Here is a 13354-nt window from a genome sequence, read left to right on the forward strand (position 1 = left end):
GTGTAATGGCAGATTCCAGCAGCACAAGATGGGAACCACAAGAAACTCTTCCTCTGGAACTTCCATAACTCATTGCCCAAACCAAGGAGAAGCCCTTCAATCCCAATCAAATTAGATCAATCCAGTGGACTGGTAGCACCATGGAGGAGCAGCAGCAGCAGAATAACATGTGCCTTTGACTTCTCTAACCTTCATCCCTGGGGCTACCCTTGACTGCATCACACCTGCACTCTTCTACAGCAGAGGAAAAGGAAGATGGAACCAAAAAAAGAATTGCAGAAGTATCTTCAGAGCTTAATCAAACCTTAGATGAGGGACTCACTGCTGCATAAGCCTTCAGCCAGATGTGAGCTGCTGGACAAGCTGCTGAGGAGTGGTTATTATCTGCAGGAGAAACATTCGATCTTAAAATCTTTATCCTGTTTTGGAGCAAAATCATTTAGAGTTGTGAGGAATTGTTTGAATCATTTTAGGCTGTCGATGGGGGGTTGCATGGTCCTCCGGTATTTTGTTTTCTTTTGCAAAGATTCCCCACACGTAAACATCTAGCCCATCAGAGAGCAAGAGCCTCACCCTATTTGTACCCCTTTTTCTAGTCGCAAAGGTGTTGATATTAAAAAGAACTACATTTCCCACCTGCATTCCAAGACTGACATACACCGTCCAGAGTCATTTCCATTGAGATAAGCAGCCATGTAAATTTGATTAATAAAGCAAAATGATAAACATGAGACAAATGAATGAAATTAATTTATATTAAGAAAACCCCAATATAACAAAATGTGACCTATTTCAAGTGCATACTCCTCTCTCAAAACATTTTTCAATACAGGTAGTCCTTGACTTATGATTGCAATTGAGCCTGAAATTTTTATTTCTAAGCAAAAGTTTCTATTGTTAAGCAAAACAATTGTTAAGTTTCACCCCATTTTATGACCCTTCTTGCCACAGTTGTTAAGTGAATCATTGCAGGTATTAAGTTAGCTTTAATAATTAACTTGGCTTCCCTATTGACTTTGCTTTTCAGAAGGCCATAAAAGATGATCACATGAGCCCATCATAAATATATGCCATTTGGCAAGCATCCAAATTTTGATCACTCGATAACGGGAATGTATAATGGCTGTAAGTGTGAAAAACCATCAAAAGTCATTTCTTTCAGTGCCATTGTAATTTTGAATGGTCACTAAACAAATGCTTGTAAGTCAAGGATTACCTGTATTGGTATTATAATTTATTACTTTGATTGTGAGGCCAAATGAATGAATGAATGAATTCTTTATTGGCTAAGTGTGATTGGACACACAAGGAATTTGTCTTGGCGCAAATGCTCTCAGTGTACATAAGAAATGATACATTTGTCAAGAAACAAGATATAACACTTAATGATAGTCATAGTGTACAAGTAAGCAATCAAATCATAGTAGGAAACAGTCAATATAAATTGCAAGGATAAGTTACAGTCATACAGTCACAGGGGATGGGCGATAAAAAGTGATGAGAAGATTAATAGTAATAGTAGTGCAGGCTTTGTAAATATTTGGACAGTGTTGAGGGAATTATTTGTTTAGCAGAGTGACGGGTTTTGGGGAAAAACTGTCCTTGTGTCTAGTTGTTCTGGTGTGCAGTGCTCTATAGCATTGTTTTGAGGGAAGGTGTTGAAACGGTTTATGTCCGGGATGTGAGGGGTCTGTAGATATTTTCACAGCCCTCTTTTTGACTCATGCAGTATTCAGGTCCTCGATGGAAGGCAGGTTGGTAGTAATTGTTTTTTAATATGACTCCAAACATATATTGTGCAGGTGAAACTTTGCATTTCCTTCAGGTATACCTGGGGAATTGGGGAGGGGGGGGGAATGGGGAGGACGGATTGTAAAAGAAGAAAATGAGCACTGCCTCTCCCCACCCATGGGATTAGCCTCCGATGGCTAAGAGACACGGAAGCAGAATGATGGGAATGTGGAAAAAAAAAATTAATTGCTACTCTCCTTCAACTAATCCCAGATGAGTTTGAGTCTGAAGATAAAGGAATGGTGTAAGAACTTGGGATGTCAACAAAACTGAATGAATTACAGTCAACAACCTTGGATTCCTGGCTCTTACACCTGGGTGCCAGTTGTTGAATGACGCTTTGAGATCAAATAGACAAAATGCAACCCAAAGTGTCCATTATCAGCATTTCCCCTCCTTGCAAGAAGCACACACAACCCCATTCTTATCTACAAACTATGAGGATCATCCTTAGGTGAGACTGGGATTTTTAATGAGCTGATAAGGAGGGAGTGCCAGCCATTTATCTGAAGTCTACAGGAGGGATTTTAGCAACTGCTAAAGTCCTTTTCACCATCTGGGATGGTCAGGGCTGGAGGGTTAAGTAGACAATTGCCCATCAGTGGCCAATTTGCTCAGCCCCCATCCTTGTTTTCCTGTTCAGCCTGAGATGCCCAGCAGGAGATGTTATAGGCCATTTAAAAACAGTTGCCCTGGTGCAAAAAGATGCAGATGTGATCACAACAGGAAGGAGACATGAAACTGCTAAATGCCTTAAAGATGCAAATCAGTGCCTGCCTCCCCCTTTGGTATTTTGGGCATAGCCAATTGTTTTTTAAGAAATGCCTTTTCTCGGAGACTGAAACGATCCTGGACAAAACAATCAGAAGTTGAGTGGGTCCCTCAATGGAAATTCATCCAGCACAATATTCTTTTGACTCTTTCCCTTCAGTTCTTTATCAGGCCAGATGTTTAAATGGAAGGGGAGAATTGCCCTGAACCATCCTTTGTTCCCATCCACCTGGATGCATCCTTGAGCAGGTGGACAGACTTCAAACAAAGCCATGGTCTCCATCTGCCCACCAGTTTTATGTTCTAAGGATGCCTATCAGGCCAAGGAGGGCCCCAGAGGCATCTTGTAAATAAAGATGAGGCCAAGAACTGATGCTTTCATTTGCAACATATCCATTTCCAATTAAAACATGTTTAAAAGAATCTGAAAGTCAGATGTAGCAGGTGGCCTGGAAGGCTACAATTTACTTCTTCATCGGTACATTTATCCTTTTTCCCAATTGTCTGTTTCTGGATAAGACTAAACTAGGTGAACCAATTCCCTGGCTCGTTTTAGAATCCTATACTCCAGAGACAGGACAGTGGAAGCTATTCTGCTTTCTCTCTCTTGGTCAGTATCGAATTGAAAAAAGAACAGAAAAGTGGAATCCTCCCAGACGGAGTGGGAGAAATCCACCTGAAAACTCTTTTAACTTTGAAGAGTAAGGGATCATTCTGTAATTGTACATGTATTTGCTGCAAAGAAACCAGAAGCTTCTTCTGTTCTATTTATTTTTATTCTTTCCTTCTGCACTTTTTTCTCCTTCCTTTCTTTGCTGCTTTAACTCTTAATTCGTTTGCATTCATTTTTTATGCTCTTGGTAAAACTTTTCATTAAAAAAATATTTTCAATCGTTTAACTTTGAAATTGACAATAATGTTAGGAGAATTTCTCCTATCATACAGTTAGAAAGTACGGGATTGGGATGCATGTTTTTCTTGCTGTCTATGGAGATTCTGGGTCATCCAAGTCATGGTTATTCCAAAGGTGCTTTTTCCAAAAGGCAACTGGACTTTCTTGGTTTTTTTTTTTTCTTTGAAAACATTTTGCTTTTCATCCAAGAAGCTTCTTTGGTTCAGTTCATGTTTTCCTTGCAAATGGAGAAGAAAAAAGAAGAAGAATCAGATGTTAGCCAGGGCTCTGCTTGATCCTGGTACCTAAACAATTATCCCAGGCCATCACAAAGGGGAAGGGAATGATAGCCTTTGTTTGACTTCAAACATGATAACTTGCATTTTTGTAAAGCAGCCCAAGAAAGGTTTATTTAAGGGCAAAGGGAGTTTGAGAACCTCCACCTGGAAAAGAACAGCTTGGCTGACTCTAATGCTCTGGCATCTGCCTGACTCCAAGAAGTCTGTTCTTCCATCTGGAACCCATATTCAAGACAGCCAAAGCTACAAGGAGACCAGAGGAATGTCACCCCTCAAAGGGGGCTCCATGCAGTAGGCAAACAGTGCCTTGCCAAATGTATAGCAGTGGATGGACAGACAGGCTGGTAGGTGGATGGAGAGAAAGAAAACTAATGGCAAAGACATTATTTTCCCCCCTTATAGCAATCAGCAATTTCAAAGCATTAGACCTTTGTTGAATGGAAGTCCGGGTGATTATTTATTTTATTTATTTATTTTATTTTGACAAGCAATTATGAGATAACAGGTATAAGAATACACATAGTTATGAATACATGAAATGGATGCATATAAGAAAAATAAAAGGAACAATAGGACAGGGACGGTAGGCACATTGGTGCGCTTATGCACGCCCCCTACAGACCTCTTAGGAAAGGGGTGAGGTCAATAGTAGACAGTCTAAGGTTAAAGTTTTTGGGGTTTGGGGAAGAAACCACAGTCAGGTAGAGTATTCCAGACATTGACCACTCTGTTGTTAAAGTCGTATTTCCTGCAAACAAGTTTGGTGCGGTTTACCTTGAGTTTGTATCTATTGTGTGCTCTTGTATTGTTATGGTTGAAGCTGAAGTATTCATTGACAGGTAGGACATTGCAATATATAATTTTATGTACTATACTTAGATCGGACCGAAGGTGGCGTAGTTCTAGGTTGTCTAGGTCTAGAATTTCAAATCTGGTGGCATAAGGTATTCTTGCAACAAGTAGAGGAGTGGAGAACTCCTCTTGTTAAATATTTCTGGATTTTCTCAACTGTATTAATATAAGATATGTAATGTGGGTTCCACACTGATGAGCTGTATTCAAGTATTGGTCTAGCAAATGTTTTGTATGCTCTGGTTAGTAGTGTGATATTACCGGAGAAAAAGCTACGCAGGATTAGGTTAACAACTCTTAATGCCTTTTTGGCTATGTAGTTACAGTGGGCTCTAGCACTTAGATCATTAGAGATGAGTACTCCAAGGTCTTTGACAGAGTTTGGATCATCAACAAGGTCTTGACTATTCAGATTGTATTTTATTTTCTGATATTTTTTTTGCCAATATGTAAGACAGAGCATTTATTTGTTGAGATTTGAAGTTGCCATTTGTTTGACCATTCTGATACATAGTTGAGGTCTTTTTGAAGGGTAGCAGTATTGTCGGTATTGTCACATCAAGGCCAAAATTCTAAATGGTATTAACCACTTTTGATGAACCTTTTTTACACACCCAAACACAACATTACCATGTTTTCTTAGATCTAGCAGGAGACTTAATTTTATTTATTCCTTATTTATTAAAATTTTATCCTGTGTTTATTGTTTTATGAGTAACTCAAGGCAGCGGACATATCTCACACTCCTTCTTCCTGTTTTCCCCATAGCAACAACAACAACCCTGTGAGATGGGTTGGGCTGAAATAGAAGGACTGGCGTAAAGTCAGCCAGTGGCTTCATGCCTATGGCGGGACTAGATCTCACGGTCTCCTGGTTTCTAAGCCAGCTCTTTAAGCACTGCACCAGAACCAACTCTCCAATTCTCTACTAGGCAGGATACAAGCAATAATTGTGTGCAAGAAACATTGAGTAACTTCAACCGATACAGAAACTAAGTAAAACGGGAAGAATAAGAATATCCAAACTCCAGTTTTTGAAATATACAGTATCTAATTGTCACAAATTGCCAATTTTGGAACAAAAATGGGTTCAATCAAAACTATTGGAAAACTTAAAAGCATGATCCCAATTCCCTATAAGTTCCCAATTTAATTGACCTCACCCCATTCTTAAGAGGTCTGTAAGGGGCGTGCATAAGTGCACAATCGTGCCTACTGTCCCTGTGCTATTGTCCCCATTTATTCGTACATATTTCCTGTATTCTTGCTCATGTTTATACTTATACCTATTATCTTGTAAGCGATTGACAAATCAAATCAAATGAATAAAATAATTCCATTTTTGGGGGTGGTCATTTCTCTGCCTCTGTGCCTTTTCTTCCCCTGGCCAAAGCTCTCTGTGTATTCAAATGCAGCAAAACAACAACAGCAATAATGAGGAGGAGGAGGAGGAGGAAGAGGAGGGAGGAGACCTAGGATGCTGGCAGCAACCCATATCAACCATCAGTGCCGGTCAATAATATTTGTGATACATTTTAAGTGTTCGGTTGATTGAGTTTCACGTTTCATAAAATACACATTTGTGTTGTCATTATCATTCTAAGAAATGGGTGTGGGTTGTTTTTTTTGCAAAATATTTTTTTTCTTCATCAAACCCCTCCAACTACTCCCCTGGATAGGTTTAGCTGAGAGAGAGGAACTATCTCCAAGTCACTCAGTGAGTTTCCACTAGGTCTCCCCAATCGTAGCCTAAAACCTTAAAACAGGGGTCCCCAACCGCCGGTCCGCGGACCGATACCGGTCCGCGGAACAACTCTTACCGGGCCGCTGGTTGCTGGGTGCCGCCATCTTTTTGGTAAAAGTGCTTCCGGTGAGCTTTTCTGGGTAGAAAGCTCACCGGAAGCACTTTTTCATCAAAAAGATGGCGGCGCCATGCTTCGTGAGCTTTTCCGGGTAGAAAGCCATTTCTACCCGAAAAGCTCACGAGCACTGCGCCGCCATCTTTTGACGAAAAAGTGCTTCCGGTGAGGTCACCGGAAGCACTTTTTCGTCAAAAGATGGCGGCGCCCAGTTGATGCCGGTACCGGGCCGCGGCGCCCAGCTGATGCCGGTACCGGGCCGCGGCGTCAAAAAGGTTGGGGATCCCTGCCTTAAAACACATTATCCTAAAGGCGCTTTTCCAAAAAGCAACTGGACTTCCTTGGTTTTTCTCCTTTGAAAAGATCTCGCTTCTCATCCAAGAAGCTTCTTCAGTTCAGAACTCTCGGACTCAAAGGGGAAAAAAACAACAACAACCAAACAAGAAAGTCCAGTTGCCTGTTGGAAAAGCACCTTTCGGACAACCATGACCTGGATGATTGAAAATCTCCAGGAATGTCTAACCATATTGGTTTCTCACCCAGAAAGCTACAAAAGAAAGAGAATTTCCGAATTCCCAATGCTTTTAATAGGGAGGCCTCTAGTGGAAGGTCGAGGATAGAGGCAGATATTGGAAGAAATGGAAAGAGGCTGCAGATGGATCTTCCCGGAAAAAGGTCATGCAATGTCTTGAAGAGAAAGAACAAAGCTGTATTCTTCAGGAAGCAGTGCACCAGCATTGTACGGGCGTGTGTGTGTCAGAGACAAACTGCAGGAAAGCTATCACGAAACAGCCAGGAATTGGAAGCTGGAGGGGTGAGAGCCAATGGTGCCTCTGCAGTAGAAGGAGCAGAGCTGGGTCTAAAGCAGGGGTCTCCAACCTTGGCAACTTTAAGACTTATGGACTTCAGCTCCCAGAATTCCTCAGCCAGCAAAGTCTTAAAGTTGCCAAGGTTGGAGACCCCTGCTCTAAATATATCGACTATAAAGCTTTGCTGGCTGAGGAATTCTGGGAGTTGAAGTCCACAAGTCTTAAAGTTGCCAAGGTTGGAGACCCCTGATCCAAAGCTCTACAGCCAGGAGTGCCTACATTCAATGCCCTTAAGAAAAACCAAAACACAACCCACCCCGCCAGTTGAATTCAGCTCCTGCTGATTTTATGGACCAGCCCTGTTGTTTTCATGGCAACAATATGGAAGAAGTTTACCACTGCCTTCTTCTAGGCCAAGGGCGTCAAACTCGATTACATTGAGGGCCGCATCAGGGTTGTGTTTGACCTTGGTGGGGGGGGCAAGGGGGGGCGTGGTCAGCTCAACATCACTCGTGTCGGGGGGCGCCTGTGGTGGCCTGAGGGCTCTGCCAGTGAAAACAGATTCCTGAGCTCTGTTTCTGGCTGTGACGGCTTCCTGCAACCCTCTGCCAGCGAAGGGCCGCACGCTCAGTGGTGGAATTCAAAAAGTCTTACCACCATGTTTGGTGGGCGTGGCTTGGTGGGCACACTTTGCGTGGGCATAGAGGCGTTTGCGCAAGCGCAGAGGCGTTCCAACTCACCTCCTGCAAGCCTGCACTCTCCCGGTCACATTAGCAGCTACCACACAGCAATCTGCTGTGATGCGCAAAGCACCTGCGCTTCAAAAGCAGGGGATAGCGGTGAGTATGGGAGCCCAGGTGGGCCCAACAGCAGAGCGGTGGAGAGAAGTGGTTCAGTCTCCGCTGCTTATCGCCGCTACTGGCTCGGCAGAACCGGGCTGAACCAGTACAATACCACCACTGCACACGCTGCCTTCCCAAGCTCTGTTTTTGCTCACAGATGCACCGCGGGCCTTTGCTGTTTTCAGGGGGGCCCTGCAGGCCAGATCTAAGCACCCCCTGGAGAGGATCTGGCCTGAGGGCCTTGAGTTTGACACCCTTGTTCTCAACCTTAGCCCTTTTTAGGATGTGTGGACTTCAACTCCCAGAATTCCTTAGCCAGCCATGAAGGTCTGAGTACCAGCCAACAAAAATATTCCATTTTTCCTTCCATAATAACATGGGGAAGGGGTGCGTGTGTCTGAGCCTTTCCTGAAATTTTGTTCAGCGCACCACCGTGCCTACCGTCCCTGTCTTAAGGTTCCCTTTTATTGATAGCTATGTCAGAGGTGGTATTCAGCAGGTTCTGACCTGTTCTGGAGAACCGGTAGCGGAAATTTTGAGTAGTTCGGAGAACTGACAAATCCCACCTCCGACTGGAGATTTTGTAGTATCCTTCCCTTGCCACGCCCACAGAACCGGTAGTAAAATTTTCTGAATCCCATCACCGATCTATTTCATGTATTAATAATCATGTTTATACTTACATATATTATCAAATGCATGCTTGACAAATAAATAAAAAAATAAAAAAGTCAACCAGTTTGAAGACCTCAGTGCTGTGTTTGCATTATGTGCTCATCCTGATAAGGTTGTCATTTTTGTTGTTGTTGTGGAGCTTAGTAAGTTTTTCATTCTCAGCAACTTTATGGTTTGTGCTAATGTACAAACCAGGGGTGGGATACTATTGGTTCTGCCTGGCTCTATAGAACCGGTAGCTCTGAAGAATAGCAGACAACGAACCGGTTCTGTGTTTGCTGCTGTTTGGCCCACCCGGGCTCTTACCTGTCCTTTATTTCCTGCTTTTTCAACGTCAGCTGCTTTGCGTGGCACAGCTGAGGTTGAAAAAGCAGGAAAAAAGTGGTTTTTCAAATGCTGCGCACCCACGCGCAGCGCTTTTCAGCTGTCTGGGCAGCACAGCTTAAGGTTTTTTCCACGTGTGCGCAGCAAAACGTAGTCATCGAACCAGTAGTAACACCGGTTGAATCCCACCCCGGTACAAACCCAGGAAGTGGGCTAATTCAATAACAAAAATCATGATGTATGAACAGAGCCAAAGTTTCAGCAGAGACAGAACCAGGTTATAACCTTCCCCGATTGAAGGTATGGGTTGTTTTTGATTTACAACAATTCACCAGTGACCATTCAAACTCCTCAACAGCACTGAAAAATTGACTTATGGCCGTTTGTCACACTCACAACTGTAGCAGCCTCTCCATGGTCACATAATCAAAATTCTGATGCTTGGCAACTGACTCATATTTATGATGATTGTCACAAACGTAATGTTTGTCGCAATTTTTTTTTCTGTTTCTTTTTACTTTGGGGTTTGTTTGTTTTTTGCATGTTTAGAATGCTGAGATTTGAAACAAAAACAAACAGTGATTACATTTTAAAACAAAAACCATGTTACTAACTTAAAACCCCTGCAGTGATTCACTGAATGATGGTGGCAAGAAAACTTGTAACACGGGTCAAATTTCACTTCACAACTGTCTCCCTTAGCCACAGACAATTTGGGCTCAACCGTGGTCTTAAGTCGAGAGCCGGGGGAGAAGCCGGCTACTGTCGGAGCATGCTGCACCAGCTCCTCTTGGTTTTATCTTATTTTATCAACTTTTAGTACTCCTATTGGATCCTTTTTATTGAAATAAGATTTTTGGGAGAAGATAACAACGTAGACCAAAACGCAGACAAAACTTTTTGTTTTGCTGGGGAGTAACAAGGCATGGGAAAAAGAAAGAAGCGCCATGGCACCAGCCCAGCATCTCTCCCACCAGTGAAGACTGCAAAATTATATATATATATATATATGTGTGTGTGTGTGTGTATGTGTGTGTGTGTGTATATATGTATATGTATATGTATATGTATATAGTTCAAAACTTTTTTTGAACTATTACCATCTGGCAGACGGTACAGAATAATAAAAACAAGGACAAATAGGCTGAAAAACAGCTTCTATCCCAGGGCAGTAGCTCTGTTGAATTCTATTGTATCGTGCAGTGTTGGTGTGGTGTTGGGGGTTTTCGGTTCAATGTGTGGAGGGTGAAGGATGTGTGTTTGTGTTTATTTTCATGGTCATGATGTGTACTGAAGATGGTGTTTGATTTCGTTGTATGAGGTGCAATGACAATAAACTAAACTAAAAAACTAAAACTAAAACTAAACCAACCAAGAATTGAGGAGCACTTTGCTGGCAAGAGATCTGTAAGTAAAACTAACCCCCCCCCCTTCCATTTCCAATAATCTTGAGAAGTTAGAACGGGACCTGCAAAGAGTTCTGACAAAATAGCAGATATTAGACTGTCCCGACCTAGTGGGCGAGGAGCAAAATGACAGCCAGATTATTTTTTTTCACAAACAACTAAGACAGTTACAGCTGATATGGAGACTGTGGTCTTAAGTCGAGGACTGCTGCCTGTCGTCTTTGGCCACTGGAAGACTCTTTGCTGCCCACAGCCTCGGAGTCTCGTCGCACGAAGCAGGTGTGCCCAGACGGGGAGGTTCCTACTTCTAGCCTCAGCGGCTCTTGGCACAGCTTGTGATGCAAAATACGCTGCTCATCCACCCACCCAGCACCTGGCCGACTTCCTCTGCCTGTAAGTGTGGAAGCTGTTGCTTCAGAGCAGGGGTGGGGGACCGGTTTCCTGTTGAGGTTTGCAAGAGTGGAAATCTATCCGGGTTTATAATTTCAGCAGTGGGCACAGCTAAGGTCAGAAGTGGGTGGGGTGGGGGTGGGGTCAAGGCAGGGAAGGACTCTAGGTATGATTCAGCCTGCTCTCGGGGGAGGGAGGGCAATCCAAAGGGTTTTCTTCCCTGACCTGCCCTGGGAGCACAGAGGAGTTCCAGTTGATTATACATTAGATGTCGAGGCAGGAAGAAAGAACATCTGAAGGATCCTGCCTGGTGTGTGTCATATTTACCTTGCTGGTTTCAGTTCCTTGCTTTTGCTACGGCACATGAAGATGACAAAGCCCCCATGAGATGCAGCTCACCCCCCCCCAAATGAGTTTCCTGCTGCCCGTGCACAGGACACGCGGAGACCCCACCTGCTTCAACTCGAGGCAGGGAAGAGAGCGTCTCTTATCAACTCCTGTTGAGCTACCCACCCACTCAAGGGACTTTTTTAGCTGATGGAGAGAAGAGGTTGGCTTCTTCGTGCATTGGGTCTTTGCTTTCTGGCTGTGTTTATTCAGACTATAGCAATGTTCCTCCCTCTAGTTCGGGGGTGTCGAACTCGATTTCATTGAGGGTTGCATCAGGGTTGTGGTTGACCTCGGGGGAGGGGGTGGCCGTGTGTGTGTGTGTGTGTGGTCAGCTTGACGTCACTCATCGAGGCTCCGTTTCCAGCCACGGCAGCCTCCTGCAGCCCTCTGCCAATGAAAAGAGAGCCCAGGAGAGCTGCACGTGGCCCTCCCGAGCTTCATTTTCACTGGCAGAGGGCTGCAAGAGGCCGTCGTGACTGGAAACGGAGCCCGGGAGGCATCCGTGTGGCCCTCCTGAGCTCTGTTTTCACTGGCAGAGGGCTGCAAGAGGCCGTCGTGACTGGAAACGGAGCCCGTGAGGCATCCCTGTGGCCCTCCCGAGCTCTGATTTCACTGGCAGAGGGCTGCAGGAGGCCGTCGTGACTGGAAACGGAGCCCGGGAGGCATCCGTGTGGCCCTCCCGAGCTCTGTTTTCACTGGCAGAGGGCTGCAAGAGGCCGTCGTGACTGGAAACGGAGCCCGGGAGGCATCCGTGTGGCCCTCCCGAGCTCTGTTTTCACTGGCAGAGGGCTGCAAGAGGCCGTCGTGACTGGAAACGGAGCCCGGGAGGCATCCGTGTGGCCCTCCCGAGCTCTGTTTTCACTAGCAGAGGGCTGCAAGAGGCCGTCGTGACTGGAAACGGAGCCCGGGAGGCATCTGTGTGGCCCTCCCGAGCTCTGTTTTCACTGGCAAAGGGCTGCAGGAGGCTGTCGTGACTGGATATGGAGCCCAGGAGGCATCTGTGTGGCCCTCCTGAGCTTCGTTTTCGCTGACATAGGCACCACGGGCTGGTTCTTCACTGTCTTCAGGGCAGACCCCGGGCCTTGATTTTGATACCCTGTTCTAGTTCAGGGGTCTTCAACCTTGGCAACTTGAAGCCTGGCGGGCTTCAACTCCCAGAATTCCCCAGCCAGAAAAGAATTCTGGGAGTTGAAGCCCGCCAGGCTTCAAGTTGCCAAGTTGGAGACCCCTGCTCTAGTTGATACAGCTGAAGAAATAAGACTGTACCTATGACAATTGGGAGTGATGAGACATCCCAGAAGTCCCAATGTTTACCAGGATTGTCCCAAAAGAGCTTTTCAAAAGGCAATGGGGCATTCTTTGGGTTTTTTTCAGTCGTGGGATTCAGCTTTTTTACTGCTGGTTCTGTGGGTGTGGCTTGGTGGGTGTGGCAGGGGAAGAGCACTGTAAAATTTCCAGTCACAGGTGATATTTGCCAGTTCTCCAAACTACTCAAAATTTCCGCTTCCGGTTCTCCAGAACTGGTCAGAACTTGCTGGATACTAACTCTGTTTTTTTTTTAATCCTTGAAAACCTTTTGCTTATCATCCAAGAAGCTTCTTCTCTTCGGTTCACTTCAGTTCCAAACTGAAGAAGCTTCTTGGATGAGAAGCGAAACATTTTCAAGGAAAAAAAAATGAAGAAAAGTGCAATTGCCTTTTGAAAAGCACCTTTAGGACAACCATGACCTGGGAATCTCCATAAACATTTACCAGGATTCTTTCTCTTCAGGTTCCTGAGCTATCTATGATGTCAGGTTTATTTACATGTAGGCACATCATACTCTCTGCTGTGATGTGGTTTGTTTGTGTTTATTCTATTTATATTCTTCCTTCCAAGGCAACACATGGCAAAGGAGGCCTTCCCCTTTTTTTAAACTCACAGCAACAAAACTTTGTTGCCATCTAGTGCAGTGATCTAGTGACTATCAGTCAAGTGTGGACTTGAACATCCCTTCACCATTGGGCCACTTTTGAGCCATTAACTTTGGATCCTCCAGCCATTATGATTCATAA

General features: G+C 44.4%; 1 protein-coding gene across 1 annotated transcript in view; it reads right to left on the bottom strand.

The window, feature by feature from the left end:
* Window positions 1–737: 737 nt before the first annotated feature.
* Window positions 738–13354, bottom strand: part of LOC113417625 (mitochondrial peptide methionine sulfoxide reductase-like) — a 93030-nt gene continuing 80413 nt past the window's right edge. Inside the window, exon 7 of the mRNA XM_087970712.1 lies at window positions 738–3692. The gene's annotated coding sequence lies outside the window, so the exon portion shown is untranslated. The remainder of the gene's footprint in view (window positions 3693–13354) is intronic.

The sequence above is a fragment of the Notechis scutatus genome, chromosome 8 (genome assembly GCF_049901735.1).
Source record: "Notechis scutatus isolate UNSWTSFEM ecotype Mainland chromosome 8, rNotScu1.2, whole genome shotgun sequence".
In the NCBI taxonomy this organism is placed as follows: Eukaryota; Metazoa; Chordata; class Lepidosauria; order Squamata; family Elapidae; genus Notechis; species Notechis scutatus.